Here is a 19731-nt window from a genome sequence, read left to right as displayed (position 1 = left end):
AAGCTGGAAGCAAAGGACTCTCATGCCATGACTGGATTAGCCAGCCAAGAGGAGGTCAACACTTGCACCAAACCACATGGAACACATAGTCCTCCAAAACATATACCACCACAATCCTCACCTAGGAACACAAAATACACGCCCACCTTCACAGAGGCTCTCATTAAAAATCTACCCAAACAACAGAGACCTCTGAGGCAGGCATGCAAGCAACCACCATACCATGGCACAAACCACATAACACATAGTTCACATGAACAGTGTGCCACCCAAAATAAGCCCCTAAAGCAACACAGTATACCCAATACATTAGTCATAGGTGATTTAATAGTAAGGCACACTGATGTCCCATTCACTAGGTTGAATAAGGAGAAAGTTACAGTTAGCTGCCTGTCAGGTGCCAGGATCCACCACATAACACATGCATTCAGGTCACTCCACAGCAGTTACAAATATGACTCAGTCATGTCCATGTTGGTGTGAACAACCTGAGATGTAACTCTCTGGACTACATGAAAAGAGACATGTAAGAGCTCTCAGACCATCTAGCTCAGGTAGGTATGACACTAGCCCTGAATAGCATCCTGCCATCACCCAGAATGATACCTCAGTACAAGCAGAAAATGATTGACTTCAACAATTGGCTATGTTTCTGTTGTCATTCTAAGGGGATCCAGTTTCTGTCTGCTTGGCATGATATGATAGACAGACCTCGCTGCTTCACCAGAGATGGCAAGCATCTGTCACCCCTGGGATTCCGGGTACTAGCTAAGGATTTTGCCACCCCATAGTGCCTTTTTTTAGGCAATGTCCTGATGTCAAACTTACCAACATAACTGCTACAATCAAACAAAATCTGATGGTTATGCTACCCAATGCTATAAGTTTGAATATCAAAATGTACTCACTCAAAGAACTTCTTAAAATGGAGAACATCAATTTCTGTGCAGTAACTGAAACCTGGTTCAAGGCTCCAGAGAGCACACTGCACTACTAGGCTATAATTCATACCACACTTTTCAGCCCCAAAACCTGGACCGAAGCAATAAAGGCAGGGGTGTCTCCATATTCATAAAGGATATGCACACCTTCAGACTAGTAGCCCAACACAACACTTTGTAGATACTCCAGGTTCAGCTAACACTGGGTAAGACAGCAATCCAGGTGGTTGCCTGCTGTGGATCCCCCACCATGTACCAAGATTCCCACTCCACATTCCTAAACATCCTGGAAAATACCAAAGTGCAACCCGACACCGTAATACTGGGGGACTTTAATTACCCTACATAAACTGGGAAATTTACTCAAGTACTAACTCACTTGCTCAGTGATTCCTGGAATTCATAAATTCCAATGCCCTTGACCAACTTATTCTTACCCCCACAAGGGGTAACAACAACCTTGATCTGGTCATAACCAACATGAGCAATCACTGCTCTACACCAGAAATCAACTCCTGCCTGGCCAGATCTGACAACAAGTTAGTCACCATGGATATCCACCTCCCTCAATGTAAAGGAAACCACTGTGAAAAAAAAGGTGACAAATTTTACAATACTCATGCAGTTGGAAAATAGTTGCATGACTGCTGAATCACTTACCAATGCACTGTATGAGCACATTCACAAGTGCATGAAAAGAACCATCCCAAACAGAACCAAGACACTTTCCTCCAAAAAAAAAGAAGCCAATCTGGTGCCCCCCCCACCCCCACCATAAACAAACTCTACAATAGAAGGAATAAACTGTTGCAGAACAGGGTAAAGTCTCAAGACTGGAAAAACTCCCTAGCTAGCCTTAGCAAAAAATTGAGATCTCTCATCAAATCTTTTAAAGCTAGCTATAAAAACAAAATAGCAGTAGACACTAAAGAGAACCACAAGGCATTGTATAGTTATGTCAGGAACCTACATGGCAACACTCAGGTCTGCTCTGAGCTACAGCACAATGGCAACATGTATACAGAGCCAGCTGACATTGCCAATATATTGGCTGACAGGTTCAGTGCAAACTCCCCCCCCCCTTTCACCCCCCAAAAAAACAATTGCAATTCCTGAGGAGTGTCAAGTTCCTAATATTACTGCTGCACAGTTTAAAACCACGCTGTCTAAAGTCAAGAACACAACTTCCATGGGACCTGATAATATCCCCGGCTGCATCCTACATGAGCTACAAAATTAACTGGCACCGCACCTGAGTGCCCTGTTCAATCACAGCCTCACTTCAAGTTTTGTACTCACTGAATGGAGAACAGCCACGGTCATCCCATTCCACAAAGGAGGAGTGACTACAAACCCCGGAAACTATCACCCCATTAGCCTGATGAGTCTGATATGCAAGGCTATGGAGCATATCATCGTGGACCTTATAAATAGGGACATAGGAAATCTCCAAACTCTGGACCCCATGCAATTCGGATTTGTGGAGGGTAGATTATGCCTGCTCAATCTAGTTTAATTCTTTGAGTCCATCACCAGAGCTGTGGATGAAGGCAAGGTGGTACACACAGCCTACCTCGACCTTGCTAAGGCCTTTGATACCATTCCCTACTTGGGTATCATTGATAGACTCACTAAATTAGGCATAAACCCCAATGTCACAAGGTGGATGGTCAACTGGCTCACCGATAGAACTCATACTGTGAAGGTTGCAGACTCCAAATCTTACCACTGACCAGTCACAAGTGGTGTCTCACAGAGATCTGTCCTGGGTTCCCTTCTGTTCAGCATCTACATCTCAGAAGTTCAAGCCAGCACAAAAGGACTCTGGCTGAACAAGTTTGCAGATGATTGAAGCTGGGAGCAATTATAGAATCCCCAACTAACGTTGACATCCTACAAAGGGGCCTCACTGAGATCAATGACTGGTTCCAGAACCACAGCCTTAATCTAAATGGGAAAAACTCTGTGCCCATGAACTACCACATCAACGGTAGTACACTAAACTTAGAAGGTGTAAGAAAAGATCTGGGAACACAGGTTGATAGCAACCTCTCCATTGACAACCACATTGTCACTTTGGTTAGAAAATCCTTCTATGTGGCACATCTCATCACAAAGGGCTTCTCATCTAGGAAGAAAGAGGTCATAGTCCCTCTCTACTTATATCTCATTAGACCCATTATAGAATACAATGCCCCATTTGGCATGTACCTCACTAGATATTTGCAACAGTTGGAAAGACCACAAAAATACCTCACTAAGAAGATTCTCAGCCTTAAACACATGCCCTACACTGACAGACTCAAAAAACTCCAGCTATACTCAGTCTCATATCACCTCCTTAAAGGTGATCTCTGCTTAACCTACAAAGCCATGTCTGACCCAAAGCTTCTAGATATACTACATCTAAAAAAAAAAATTCCCACTGTTCTACATGCTCCAGGGACCTCAACCTCATTACCACATTAAATAGAACATGCTGGAGGAATAGGTTCCTAATCCAGAGACTACCGATGCTCTGGAGCAGACTCCATACACTTCAAGCGGAGCACCTCACTTGCCCTCTTCAAAATAAATCTTGATGAGTGGATGGGAAATAGAATATTCACCCCAGGGATCACCTAAACTGCCCTGCTTGATAGGGGAAATGGGAACTAACATCTGTTGGCATTATACCAGGGAATTTTATTGGTTAGGCTTACATAGGCCCCAGTGCCATTAGCCTAGTACATACCTATGAACCTATGAACCTATGGAAAAACCCTCATTTCATATAGATATTCAGCTACTCTTCTTAAGTAGATTTCTCACCATATGCAATGATGTGTGTGTGTGTGTGTGTGTGTGTGTGTGTGTGTGTGTGTGTGTGTGTGTGTGTGTGTGTGTGTGTGTGTATGTGTATATGTGTGTGTGTTTGTGTGAGTGAGTGTGTGTGTTATTGCGGGTGTGCACTAGTTATTACTGATCTGGAGTGGTTGTATTAACTTACAGATTAAGTAGTAAGTCCTAATTTTTTTTAATTACCTATTGTCAAGCCCTTCCTCACAGTTTCACATGGGCCTATTTGTTTCTCCTAAGTGCATGTCTCTATTGTTCCATGGCCATGACAAGAGTATCATGACCTATTTTTCCCTGGTTAGCAATGACACCAAACTGGCCCATTCTTTCTCCACTGGGTGAGCATAAAAAGCCTGGAGTATGTTAGAAAACTAAAGGAGTCAGACCTTATCTTTGCCCACTACCAACTTAATTCTACCCAGCAGTGTCTGTGACATTCACTATAGGTGTGCCCTAGGGGTATGTCTGAGTGTCTCATACTCACATGTTTATCCATCTGACCTTGCACATACTGGTGTCTCCACAGACTATAGTGCTGCATGCTACATCCCTCATAATCCTGCAAGGTCATCATTGCATCTGACAATACCACCTCCATCTTTATGGAGTGGATTAGCTGTGGTGATCTGATCACAACCACTCTTCCCATTCCACTATTCCTGCTTTCCTTTCTACTAACTGAACATGAGTCACATGGTGCAATGCTGCATACTCAGAGATTTCTTATTCTGTACCACAGAGCCAGCCATGTCATGGATTTGTGGTAATTTCTATTATTTATTCCTTAATACTGCACCTTTATTTGTAAAACTAAGGTGAAAGTCAATCCTAAAAATATGCATGAATTTTATATATATATATATATATATATATATATATATATATATATATATATATATATATATATATATGGATCCCCTTCAAAACATCTAAAACCCATAACATCTAATTTCATAACATTGAGACCAGAACATCTAAAACCCAAAACATCTAAAACCCATAACATTGAATTTCATAACATCTAACAGTACAAATCACATGAAAATAACATCCCCTCCACATATAACAACATATAATGACACCAAACTACCAAACACACTTTTTACTATGTTTCTTCAGGGGGGCTTGATGCAGTGGGGTTAGGAAATTAACTTTTTCCCTCTGTAGTGCAATCTTGGAGTTGGTATATTTAATTTACGGGGTATGTGGGGGTGGAGCCCCCCACATGGAGAATGCAGGGGGGCTTGCCCCTTGCATAAACGTAGTAAAAGTGTGTTTGGTTGTTTGGTGTTGTTATATGTGGAGAGGATGTTATTTTCTTGTGATTTGTAGTGTTAGATTTTATGAAATTCGATGTTAAGGGTTTTAGATGTTTTAGGTTTTAGATGTTCTGGTCTCAATGTTATGAAATTAGATGTTATGGGTTTAAGATGTTTCAAAGTAGACCCAAATATATATATATATGCAAAATACAAAGAGATATGCAGGTATACTAACTCAAGACACCCATTTGTAGACTTCCAAATGTTGACTGGAAAAGATTCACACATTGACGCTGCCAGTGTCTAAATGCTATCAGACATGTTGTGCCGAGAAACTGTTTTGGAGCATGCAAACTTTAAAACAAAAATAGTCAAATTATATGTATGTGTGTGTGTGTATATATATATATATATATATATATATATATATATATATATATATATATATATATATATACATATTGATATATATATATAGTTTACTATCAATTGTGTGAACAGCAAGCTGTCAGCACATATGCTGCCAAAAATCATATTGTCGTTTGCACAATGTCAAGTGTATGGGGTAGTTGAACACACTTTTGCAAATGCAGTAATGCATTTGCATAAGTGTGTTCAACAAACTGTGCCGAGATCACAGTACAGTGGGGGCTGGAAATTCATCCATATTCCACTGTAGTGCAATCTCAGAGTTAGAATATATTATTAGCAAAAAATGTGGGGGTGCAAGGAGGCTTGCTGCCCTGCAAAAACGTGATATGTCATATAGGAGTTTGATTTGCGTCAGCTCCTATATGGATATCACGTGATGTTTTAGGAGACAATGTCGACTCAAATGTGCCGATTATTTGCATTGGCATCGTGTAATAGTCAAGATTCTGGGTTTGGTGGTTTACTTCAAAACTGCGAATGGCAAATGCTTTGCCTTTCGCAATATTGATAGTAAATCTATATAATATATATATATATATATATATATATATATATATATATATATATATATATATATATATATATATATATATATATATATATATATATATATATATATAACTCTGAGATTGAGTGACATCAAAGAAGGATTATATTCCCAACCCCAAGAGTTATGTAGTCTCGCACACCTGTTAACTATCTATATAGTCGCCCAAATGTAATCAACTAAACAGATGTCAAGCAAACCTCATTTAGATCATAGGCAGTTTATCTGTCTATCTATCTGTCTGTGGTCCCACTCCACAAAGGAGGTGCTTCTATGGACCCTGGAAATTTCCGCCCCATAAGCTTGACGAGCCTGGTTTGCAAAGCTATGGAAAGGATCATTATTGAACTCATAAACAAAGACATTGGGGACCTACAGACATTGGATCCTACCCAATTCAGCTTTGTCAAAGGCAGATCCTGCCTTTTGAACCTAGTCGACTTTTTTGAAACAGTTACTAAGGCCGTTGATGAGGGTAAGGCAGTTTACTCAGCCTACCTTGACCTCGCAAAAGCCTTCGACACAATACCCCACTTGGGCATCATTGACAAACTCACCAGCTGAAATGTAAACCCATATGTCACAAGATGGGTTTCAAACTGGCTCAAGGACAGAACCCACAAGGTCAGAATTGCTGGAGCCATGTCAGACTCTAGCCAGTCACAAGCGGTGTCCCACAGGGCTCAGTCCTAGGACCCCTCTTGTTCGGCATTTATTTTTCTGAGGTGCAAGCAAACATAGGAGGATTGTGTCTGACAAAGTTCGCAGATGACTGCAAACTGGGCGCCATAACTGATACTCCAGCGGACACAAGCATCCTTCAGAAAGGCCTCATAGAAACGGATAATTGGTGCCAGAGCCATGGCCTTAAACTGAACGCCAAAAAATGTATAGTCATACCCTTTGGGAAAAACAAGGTACCCACAAATTACCACATAGGTGGTAATCCATTAAGTACAGAAGAGGTAATCAGGGACCTAGGGACCCAAGTCGACAGTAACCTCTCCTTTGACACTCACATTGCCAAGGTGGTTAGGAAGACCTTCTATATTGCCCACCTTATCATGAAGGGATTCAACATCTAGATCAAGAGAGGTCATTGTGCCCCTGTACTCTTCTCTTATCAGGCCCATGATTGAGTACAATGCCCCATTTGGGATATATCTTACCCGACACCTGCAGCAGTTAGAAATACCCCAAAAGTTCCTCACCAAGAGGATAAAGGGTCTCAAACATATGTCATATGCTGCCCGGCTGAAGAAACTCCAGCTCTATTCAGTCGCATACCGCCTACTCAGAGGTGATCTATGCCTGACGTACAAGGCCATGTCCAATCCAGAATTAATGGACATGCTCTACCTCGGAAAATCCAAATCCATCAGAGCCATGAGAGCAAGAGATTTGAACCTCAACACAGAAATAAATAGCACGTGCTGGAGGGACAGATTCATAACCCAGAGGCTCCCTACACTCTGGAACAGAATCCCAGTCCATGTTAGGCAGAGCCCCTCACTAACTCTCTTCAAGAGAAATCTTGACGAGTGGATGGGAGGTCGTAGGTTTACCCCGGGGATCATCTCTGTGTCACTACTAGACAGAGGCACAGTAAACTAAACCCTAAATGGGTGTAGTATTCTCATCCCAAGGGGTGGCGAAAGCTACACACACTCTGGCTAGGCTTATAAATGCCCTAGGGCAGATAGCCTAGTATGATCCTATGAATCTATGAACCTATGAACCTATCTATCTATCTATCTATCTATCTATCTATCTATCTATCTATCTATCTAGGTTAATAGGCTAATGGCCTTAGAGCCCTTACAATCCTAGCCATATTTATCCAATTGTCAGTGGTTAGGTGAGAGAAGTTCACAGAGGTAAGGCTCTGTGGTAGCTAATACTGACTTTGTTTTTCCAGGAAGGTCATGGGCACCATCCCATGAGTGAATTTGCAGTCACCCATGCAATGATCTAGGTTGCATTTGAAGGCAGACAGGAAGGAGCTCTGTTTCATGTGAATTAGAAGCTTGCTCCAGAGAAATGGCAGTCTCTGGAAGATGTATCTATCTGTCCAGCATAACCCATTCATGTCAGAGGCTAGCTTAAGATCCCAAGAGTGAATGACCCTTGTGCAGTTTGATTTATGAATGCATAGCATTTCCATTTTGGCCAGGTCAGAAACTGCACTGTAACCCAGGCACAGGTTATCACTTAGCAACCTCTGGGAGTCAGAATAAGTGCCAGAACTTTTAGTCTTTCTACATAAGACTTGTTTTGTGTACCCGGTAATTTCTTGTTGAGAAACCTCTGTGATCTCTCCAATTTTTGCAGGTGTCTGGTAAGCTACTCAATTACTGGTACTCAATTACTGGTCTGATGAGGGCTGAGTATAATGGAATTATAACATCCTTAGATCTAGATGTGATGTCTTTACTCATAAGATGTGCCACATGTAAGGGTTTTCTTACTACTGTGGATTTTTGATGGTCAAAGTTCAGATAGCTATCAACCTTAGTACCCAGATCATGTACTACTAGGTTTTCATTTAGGGGATGTGCTGTCTATAATGTAATTAGGCTGGATGTCAACTTTCCCAAATGGAAGAATAATGCATTGTTTTGCATTTAGCTTTAATTCATGACTTTGGCACCAATCATTTTTCCATGTTATCCCTGTCTGCAGTCTATTGACATCATTGGGGGACTCAATGATTACTTCCAATTTGCAGTTGTCTGTTTACTTGGTCAACCACAGGCCATCTAAGTTTGGCTGGACTTCTGAGAAATAAATTCCAAACAGTAAAGGGCCTATCACAGAACCCTATGGTACACCACTGGTGACTGGTCTTTTGCTAAAGGTGAAGTCACCCACCTTGACAGTATGAGTCCTGTCAGTGAGCCATTTGACTACACATCTGGTAATGTAGGAGTTAATTCCCAGTTGTGTGAGTTTCTGTATAATACCCAAGTGGAATATTGTGTCAAATGTCTCAGCTAGGTCAAGGTAGGTGGTACGGACTGTCTTTCCCTCATAAAGGATCTTGCCGACTTTCTTAAAGAAGTCAACCATGTTGATGGTACTCCTTTGTTTAGAGGTATTGCTATTGCTATCCTCCAGTTTGATGGAAAATAGCCAGTTCACAAGATGTGGTTAAACAGGGATCCAAGTAGGTCTGCTAGATCATGTTTGTTGTTTAAAAGGCAACCTGGGATGTTGTTTTGTCCCAGTGATGCCATGTTTTTGGACTTGGAGAGTGCCAAGATGACCTGCTGTCTTGAGGTAATTCGCTGAGGAGTGGTGGCAGGTACACTTTGGGGGATGACTGTAATGGACAGCGAGGTAAGGTTTGTTCCAAATCTGTTAGCTAGCAGTTGGCTATTACCTCCTGTTGAGTATGGGTGGTGCTATCTTCAACCAGTTCAGTGCATAGCTGGGTATTCTCTTTTAGATTTTGGATGTAGTTAAAAAATGCCTTTGATTATCTTTAGCTACTAAGACTATTTTTGCTTCATAATTACCTTTAGAGGACTTGACAAAATCTCTAATTTGTTCATTTAAGCTAGAGAGAGATTTATTCCTCTGCTGAATCAGTTCCCTCTTGTTCTTGGACATTAGTTTCTTTCTCTTGTTATATAGCCTTTTTATACTTGGGGTCCACTAGCGTGGCCTGTTTTTTTCAGCAAGACCCAGTTTTAATCCTGTTAGGTACAGGCAATTCTATACAACTGCTTAAGTGGTTCTACTGGGCATTGGTGTACACCTCTGTGTAGGAGTCAATGTTATCTGTATTCGATATATATATATATATATATATGTATATATATATATATATATATATATATATATATATATATATATATATATATATATACATATATATATGTGTGTGTGTGTGTGTGTGTGTGTGTGTGTGTGTGTGTATTTGTAGTCTGTCTGTCTGTCTATCTATCTATCTATCTATCTATTTATCTATGTATATGGGATTTTATCCCTGTTGATATTATTGATAAATATTTTGCACTTAGGTAATCATGACACCCATCATGACCACAGATTGCATCTGTTTCAGCTTCCTTAAGCATTCCTTTGGCTGTTGTAATTAGTTTATCCATTCTGGAAAGAGTTTAACCATTCAGCTACATATCAATACCTATTTATAGATGTTAAGCCATGTTTCAATAATAGCTAAGCATATCTGGTTCACAGAGGTGCCAACCCCAGGAATGGATGGCACATATCAAACTTCTAATATTTGTTACTCTTTGTAAATAATTTTGAGATAATTACTGCTTGACTAGACAACACTGGAGGTGAGAAGAATGTTGAGATACATTTTTATAGGAACATGGTTATGATGTGATGCCATATTACTGAAAAATTAGAATATACTATAAAGCTGTGTTGATATGTAACTTATAATCTATTTAAATACGTTGACATGCAGAAAAATCGATTATTACATCAAACATCTGCATGTCAGTACTTCTCTTAATAGAACAGTAAGACACTTAACACTGCCTATCAAATAAGACAGTCAAAACTCTGCTTTTCTGAGAGATAAATTAAAAAAAAGAAAAAAAAAAAAACATACATTAAAACCAGACATACATTCTGGAGCATTCATTAGCAACACTGCCACTTTGTGGTCACGCTAATATTATTTATTGTCTTAGCATGGTGAGAAGTGCTGGTAATCAGATATGCATGCACAGAAGGCTCATGGCACGATGAAGAATCTTTCTTCGAGGCCACAGCACAGGCTTGTAACCACATCATGGTAAACCACCTCACTGCAACATCTATGTACATGATGGAGACAAATGAGTGTGCATGTTAAACCATATTATCTGAAGTGAGTGTGTGAGGAAGTAATTGACCTAACAGATAAATACAAAAATGTATGAGCCATGGAAAGCCAAACCACACACATGCACACAAACACAAACACATGACTCAAATGGAGTTTAGTAAAAGAAGTCAAAGAAGAGGGTGAATATTAAAGTGCAAAGTAATTTGCATAACTAAACATTACATGGAAGAGAACAGCATAAAAGTGTATAAGACAATACAGCCATTTAAGGCAGTTGGAATTTTACACAGACATACATGCCAGTTTTATAATGCAAGAATTCTGAAAAAAGCCACAAAACATGATGGTGACAAAGGGCTAAAAATAGGGGCAATACTCCTATGCACTTAGAAAACTGATAGAAAAACAGGTTTTGCATTAGCATGCATTCTCTTAAGTCTGAAACGCAAATGTCTGTCATTATGTAATGACGTCAGTTTTCATGAATTTTAAAGGGAACAATTACTTTTATCAAAAAAGAACAAAAATATGAAGAAACAATATGGAAAAGCTATGAAAATCTGGATAGCTGAGTGGCAAGTACACGGCAGATGTGGGATATAATAGTAGTATAACAATGTGATGGAACAGCATGCACCATATCTAACAACTGGGACTGTTAGCCATGCACAGAGAGTATACTTTGATGATGATTTACAAATTAAATATGTTTGTTCAGAGGTAGGTCAATGCAGCACTGCAGTCTCCACAGCAGTATAAATATATTATAAAGTTAGGGTGAGGCACTGCAGACATCATAGTACAGTGTGTCATAAAGAACATAAAAAGTGGAAATGTCTCACATGTGCAGACAGATTGCAATATGAAGGAGCAAGTGAAAGACCTTCAGAGAAGCAAACACAGAACTCCCATAGTGCAATGTGTCATAGAAATGTCTGAACAAGGGCAGCCAGTGAAGCAGTCATGCTGGATGACCCCTTCAACATGGAACAAATCTGTGCAGATAGCCATAACCAATGCATTTCCCTCATATGGCCATCTCAACAGTGGCATATGGATCCCGATAAATAAATTATGCTGAGATAGAGTATGGAACATTTGCTAACAAGATAAACAAAATGCACACACCCGTGTTGGAATTTCTGATGCTGTTAAAGAATATATTCACCAGAATGTGATGTGTCATCAAGGCATACTGACAGAGTACTCATGAAAAGGGTGGCTGCAAAATATGTCAGGGATTCAGAATGTGTGACATCAGACAAACAAAATGCACATACCTGAGTCTGAATTCATGACCTTTCACTCTGATAATATGAATATAATGACATAATCAAAACAATCCATAAAACGAGGAGTGTGAAGAAATGTGAACACACATAGACATGTAAAGTTAAAAGTAGTACTGCTGAATGTAAACTGATAGAAGAATGACATAATACATATGGGGAGTGAAAGCCACCATGCGCTGTATGAATCAGTGCATGAAGTTAGTGAGGCATGGAATCTGTTAGAGGAACATACCATATTTTACACTTACATTACATTATTATCACACGATAATGACAGTTGCCAGTACTCCACAAGTTAGATCATCAGAGATTTGAACCCCTGCCTGCCTTGCTCATTGTCCCATCCAGTTGTGCACTAGCTACTAATGCCACAGAATAAGTTGTACCACATGCGCCATAAAGCACATATTTGAAGGAATGTCATCAGCACTGTGGGCAAATGACTATGACCACAGTTAAAAGTGAGTATCAGTCTTACGGCATCAAATACCTCCCTCTGTAAAAGTGTCATACCCAATTAGAAGTTGTCACTACACATCTGATCACTAAGTCACTGTTGTATATCAGTGGTTGTTTTACAGACTGATACAATTCACACCACACTGGATTTGAAACCCTGAATACTCAACTCATATTTCCATGAACTGTATCATAGATACTAACACGACAGCACTATTTCTACAGCAGTTGTCAGAAAGCACACATTTGAAGGAAGTGTGGCAACCTTATAGAAGACTGACAAATGAGCAATGTGAAACAAAGAACAGTTACAGGTATATCACAAGTCTCAACATATCTTAATGACAATATCAGCATTAGATCAAAAGTACATTGAACTATGGAAGCTGTTAGAGTTGAAATAATAAATGTCTACCCATGGCTATACCAGTAATGCTATGCTGCGGGTAATCACGATAAGTTCCATAGTGATACAGTAAACATATTTATCTGTCCGAAGACAGTTTTTTCGTTTTGTCATAGAGTAACACAAAATAATAAATACCATTTCCTAGCACTGAATGGCAATGCTGTTCTGTGCTGCCACTCAGTTGATGACACAAAACGTGTATCATGAAAATGGGCATATTTACAAGGGAGTATAGCACCTAGTGGAACAAAACCATCCACATGTCAAATACCATTAAACTGTCACACATCATATCTGTTCAGGAAGCCATGCTTGCACGTTACCTATTACTTAACATATGGAGACAATATAAGGCTGAAATGTATTCATACTACTGCCTGCCTAAATCACAGTCACTTGACCTATGCACTAACAAGCAAAGCTACAGTAATAGTTATAAAGCACAGATATGAGAGGATGACATCACCGGTGGATGTGAATGAATATGACCAAGATTGAAAAGGGTTATATCACATAGGGCATCAAAATCCTGTCCCTGAGAAAGTGTAACAAACAAAAAGAATTTCTCAAAAGTCATATGACCTCTACTCCATTATCATATACAGACAATTGCTTTTTATACACTAATACATTGTACTCCTCACTGGCATTAAACTCCTTCCTGCCTCACTCATGTTCTCTCATCTTGTATACTAGCTACTGATGTCATAGAAGAAGGCATGCATCATGGATACTGTCTGCAGAAATGAATTCTAGCATTAACATCACATAATGAGTGAATGTGAGAACAGAAACTGTTAACATCTTTAAGTAAGAAATGTACTTTGTCAACTAGCTCTTTTTATTGATATGCAACAATGTATTTTATGTGTATACAGTACTTTACTGTCAATATACATGACTGTATTCCGAAGTGGGCATAATGAACTTCTCACACATTAAGCCGTGATAATAGACAACACATTAGTAATGCAAGTTGGAATTAAACCCCTGCAAGCCATTAGCAAACTTTTTACATATGTATTCACTTGTCACACCACAGATGAACTTATATTGCACTTGTCATTAAGCATGTATGTGAAATGAAGGCAAGATGAGTGTGTATGAAATGAAAAACAAATACGTAAAAAGTAATAATACAAAAAGGGAATACAAAGAATTAAAATTATAACAATGAAGCCATATTTTACAGATAAGCAATAGGATACATTTTATTGAAGTTATTTGTTTAACAGAAGGGTGAAATAAATTTTTTATGAAATCATTACATATATAATACCACAAAATAAAGATGAAGACAATAACGTTTCTTATGTTAAAAGCTGCCTGTGTTACAAGGGATTAGCCCTTTAAAATCTAGGCTTGAAGTGAGTTAAGTGGTTAATTAATGCAGTTAACTATTTTAATTGTCTTAATTTGTACATGTATTTTTTTATATATAAGGTCTTGCTTTGAGTATGTTACTGTTTTAGTTTGAAGAAGGCTTAGGAATATCCTTAGTCGAAAGCGCGTACGTTAAATAAACAGCCCATGCTTTGCTGTACTTGTTCGCTTCCACCTTTTTGGAGTATTTTTGGTTTTCTCTTTATCTGTGTTTTTAGCATTTCTTATGGGTATTTAATCCCAGTAATGATTGCACTATAACAGATTACCTATTTAATTAACACATTAAGCCACTAAGGAAATTACAGAGAAAATATTCTGAATTCATTTTTGTCTATGTTCATTGTGCCATCTGACTTGCACAGGTGTCATTCTCATTAGTACAAATGATGGCTAGGTCTTTGAGTATTCCTACATATCTTCTGAATTCTTGTCATAGGATGGCAACTATCATTTCCTAAGGGAAATTTATGACCATCGATGATACTCAATGTCAACTGTCATGCAGCATTTAAATGTAAATGCACACAATTTATTTTTTATAAATCCTTTGGGCTGGCCTCAGAGGATTTTAACTAGTGATGGCCTGGTATGTTGTTCTACCTTTATTAAGTCCCCCATATGCAGCTGTTAGTCACATCAGTGCTTATAATACTTATCACCCCTATTGCGTCTAGGTACATCTGGCATTGAGGTGCACTGAGGCCCTGCACACAGCATGGCCATGCTTTCTGAATGAGTTATTTACATTAGTAACTAAAATTGCATCTGTATTTGTGGTGTTTGGGCATACTTACACTTGGCATGTATGTGTGTGTGTGTGTGTGTGTGTGTTTATATATATATATATATATATATATATATATATATATATATATATGAAAATCTTGAAACTGCATTGGTCGTACGGCATGTGGGTCAACTTGCAGTTTTCAAGTTGGCAGAATGTTGAACCAAAATGTATCATCTACAATACAGTGAATGGGTAGTGTAATTCCAGCATTTGGATTTGGCATTGTGCAGGGAGATTGGGGTTCAGTGTGGAACAGGGAATTATCCCATTTACTCACTGTAGTGCGATCTCGGAGTTGCTATATTTAATGTGCAGGAGGTGTGGGGGGTGCAGGCCCCCCCCGCAAAATAGTATAATTAATGTACCACTTGCTGCAGAGATTAATGGTACATTAATGTGCGTTGCAGGAGGTAAGTGACATCACCTCCTGCTATGTTGAATAAATCGAACTACTGTTGCCAGTGTATTCATTTTCCCTTTGGTTTACTTTTCAGCATTCCAGATTCAGAATTTTGTGTCAACATTCTAAATGGTTGACTGAAGCAGATTTGAAATGCCAATACTAAACCATCTATATATTTATATGTGTATGTATATATATATATATATATATATATATATATATATATATATATACATATATATATATATATATATATATACATACATACATACATACAAACACACACTCACACTTTTTTTTGTATGCACAGGTGAAACATTGTAGGTCACCAGCACTGTGGAACTACTTCTGTCTGATGGTGGTAGATCTTTAGCCAATGCTGTTGATACTGAAAATGAGAAGACAAATTCTTGCAATGTAGGGAGTATGTCAGACACAACGAGTGCGGCTTTTCATCAACTATCTACACTTTTGACACAGACTTTCCCCTATGTATATCCATGATACAGAACCATATGAGAGTGGACATGTTGATGGGGACACTGTTGATCAGGGTTGTGTGGTGGTCCCAGGTGCAGATATGTCTAATTCTCTCCCCACTCTTTATGGGCAGGAGTCATCATATGGAGAGTAAGTAGAGGTGCTTGCAGGAGATTGATCTTTCAGTAACATCCACCCAATAGATATTCAAGGCTATAGTGGAGGCACCGCGAGTTCTACCAATGCCTCAGAAGAAGTTGGGAGATTACTGCAAGCTTTGCATACTGATGTACGGGATTTCACAAACTGTGTGTGTGTGTGTGTGTGTGTGTGTGTGTGTGTGTGTGTGTGTGTGTGTGTGTGTGTGTGTGTGTGTGTGTGTGTGTGTGTGCGTGTGTGTTTGTGTGTGTGTGTGTGTCTGTGTATGACAGAGACTCCTTGGCTAGGATGAATGACTCACTAGACAATGTACTGTCTGCTCTGGGTCGCCTTTTGGGGGATGGGCAACATTCACAAGGCTAGTCATCTGGCACATCTTTAGATATTAGCTGATGTAGCCATGGACATGCTAGTTTCTGATCATGCAGTGACAGCACTTTGTTACATCAGTTGTGGATGTGTCTACACCTTGAGGAGTCATCCACATGGTTGTAGCCTTGGGCATGGTCTTGTTGACACCTTGTTCAGCAGATACCATTCACATTCAATTAGCACATCGACTTTTAGCCAGGGTTGCAAAACAGCCAGTTTGACTCCTGTCAGAGGTGGCTCTCATGGGCAGGGCCATGAATTACAAACCTGATCCTTTTCTGTGCATGGTACAAATCTGTCCTGAGTGCCATAACATAGTGCTGACACACATGCTGAAGCTGTGTTCCCACTTTCCTATATGTGGAAAAACACAATCCCCTTAGCACATCAAACACAAACACAGTTCACCATGGACTTCCACACATTAGCTACACACTTCATTTCTGGACATACTGGCATTAAGTGCACATCAGCATTTTGTTACACCAAACCTCTCATGCTCCTACACTTTCCTGTGAAAGACAAGTACTTCTGTACCCCCCTCCCCCACATATAATGATAGCAGTACCCTGGCTTTTCCACAGTCTGTGACTTGAGTTACCTATGACTGATGCACAACAGTGGCTAGGCAATGCACTGCTAGGTAATGTCTGTTTTTTTGGGTATGCATTCTTTTTTACTGTGTTGTTGATCTGCTTAAATTATAGTAATTTCTTGTTACACCTTGCTCACCTGCCTGGGCAAACAATGATAAAATTACCCTGGCCCCTTGGAACAGTATCTGACTTTCGCTGCCTATGCACAGAGTTGTCAGGCAATACATGGGTAAACATGGCCTTCTTTGCTTCTGTGCAGCATTGTTACTGTCTGCATCTGCTCAACTCACATAATGTATGTAGAAGAAGTATGTGCAATCTGTTGCCTCTTAGCTGGTGCCATAGCATATATTATCACAGTAAAAGTAAACAATTGAAACTGCTAAAGGTAACCAAACAGAAAAATGTAAAGAATGAGTAAAATCCTGGGTTACCACCATGGTCTAGTAGTAGAACTGCTAAAATAACCTTTAATAAGAATAAATAAAGCAATCCCTTGGTATGTTCATAAAAAGTAGTAGAGAGCTGTATAAATCCCGATAAGTGCTTTCAGCTAAAAATGCCTTCTTCAGATCATAAAGTTCCTACCACACTCTCTATGAGTTAAAACCATTGCCCCTCCAATAGGGTGCAACTATTCAGTACACACCCACATATGGTCCAATAGGATATTCACCAATCATTGGTAAAAAGAGGACAACGCCTCTTAATGTAGGCCAATTGGAAACATATTTCTTCATCGTATTCCTTCCAATAGGGTGCCACTATTCAGTGCTCACCCTCCAATGGGAGCATCACTAATAATTAGTACGGGGCGAACAATGCCTCGTTATGAAAGCAATTTCTCTAATGTAGTGTAATATATAGCTTAATACCTGCCCATAAATTATGACAATCACAGTCTTTTTAAGTCCCTTTCAAGATAAACTGGTCACAGATGATGGTAGTTAGTGCCCACTCTTTGGACTGAAGAGAACGAACTATGGCCATATTATCTATTATGCATCAGCTAGATAATAGGAATGTATTGCATTTATCCAGTCAAATGATGTTTGTGATGCTAAAACCACAATCACAATCTAAACCATAGACTACATCTAAAGTGATGTCTACACAGGACTAACCCTGAGTGGGGGAATAATCACAGAAAACTATTTCACTCATTTTTGAGAAAGAACTATGACCATAACATCATAGTTTCACAGCGGTTCCTGCAACAGCCTGTGGATAGTTATATTTCCTACCCGACAATTGAGGAGTGGTTAGGTTATTTAATCCAATATTATATTATATGCATCAAGTCAGTATTCACAATTTATTTTCCTTCATAAGTCCAGAGAACAAACTTGCATAAAGCATTAGCGTTAGCATAAAGAACTGCGACCATTACATCCTGTTGTTATCCAGGCTCTTTATGCAGACCTATAAAAGGTAAACAATCCAGACATAATTTTAGTACTCAGCTGAAAACATTGTGATAACATTGAGTTAGACGTCTGTGGTTAGTGTAAGCATCTAAGGTCACTGTTTATCCTGTTCCATTCGTAAGAGACTTAAATCAGATAGTTGTTTGGGTTACTTACTGTTCGAATAGTGCAACTGACCTTATCATTTTGGATGAAGGGTTTGAGGTTCGTAACAGTCTTATAATCAGTTAGTGAAATGCTGATGTGTCACTTCATTAGGTCACATGCTATTGATTCCCTGATTAGTCTCTATGTTGAAAGGATCCAAAAACTATAATATGATATTAGTAGTTTTTAACAGTGGCTGTTCCATCCATGAACTTAGTGTACTGGCCACTTGATCAGCTCTGCACGTAGTGGTTTGGGCACTTGATTTACCAGTTCTGATTTGATCTCATTTTCATTTTATCTGAACACTTGTTGTACAATGTTTAATTCTTCTTGCTGAGATGAATAAAGGGCCGTCTTCCATTCAAAATAGATTTAAAACCATAATATGTCACTAATAGTTTTCATTAGTGGCTGTTCCATCCACAAACTCAGTATGCTGGCATCTTATTCACATCCCTGTATATAGTGGTTTGGGCACTTGGTTCTGATTCAATCCCCTCTTTCATTTTATCAAAACATATGTTGTACAGTAATTAATCATTCTTGCTGAGACGAATAGAGGGCTGTCTTCCTTTCAAAATAGGTTTAAGTGGAACTAAATTTTTCAGTTCCGGATAGCGATCAGCTCTCAAATTGGTAATCCAGCTGATCTCTCGAATTTCTGTTCGGTTGTTAATATCACCTATTCCGGCAGTTTCAGAAACATTTTCTATAGCTTTAAACTTAAAGCTGTGCAAAGGATTTGATGAAACATGGAGTGCAAGTACATTTGTGAGTTCCTTATTTTTAATGTCTCTAAGGTGACGAAGGACTCTGTCTTTTAGAAGTGGGTCGGTTTTGCCAACATAGAAAACATTACTTGAGTTGCAAGATGCAAGATAAACCACATGTTTACTATTGCAATTGGCAGAAACTTCAAAAGTGTATCTTTTGTTGGTGACGGGATGTAATAAAGTGTTGCTACTATCCATGGATGCA

The sequence above is a fragment of the Protopterus annectens genome, chromosome 10.part0 (assembly GCF_019279795.1).
Source record: "Protopterus annectens isolate FY-2018-M chromosome 10.part0, PAN1.0, whole genome shotgun sequence".
Lineage (NCBI taxonomy): Eukaryota > Metazoa > Chordata > Ceratodontiformes > Protopteridae > Protopterus > Protopterus annectens.
Note: the sequence above shows the minus strand (reverse complement) of the source record.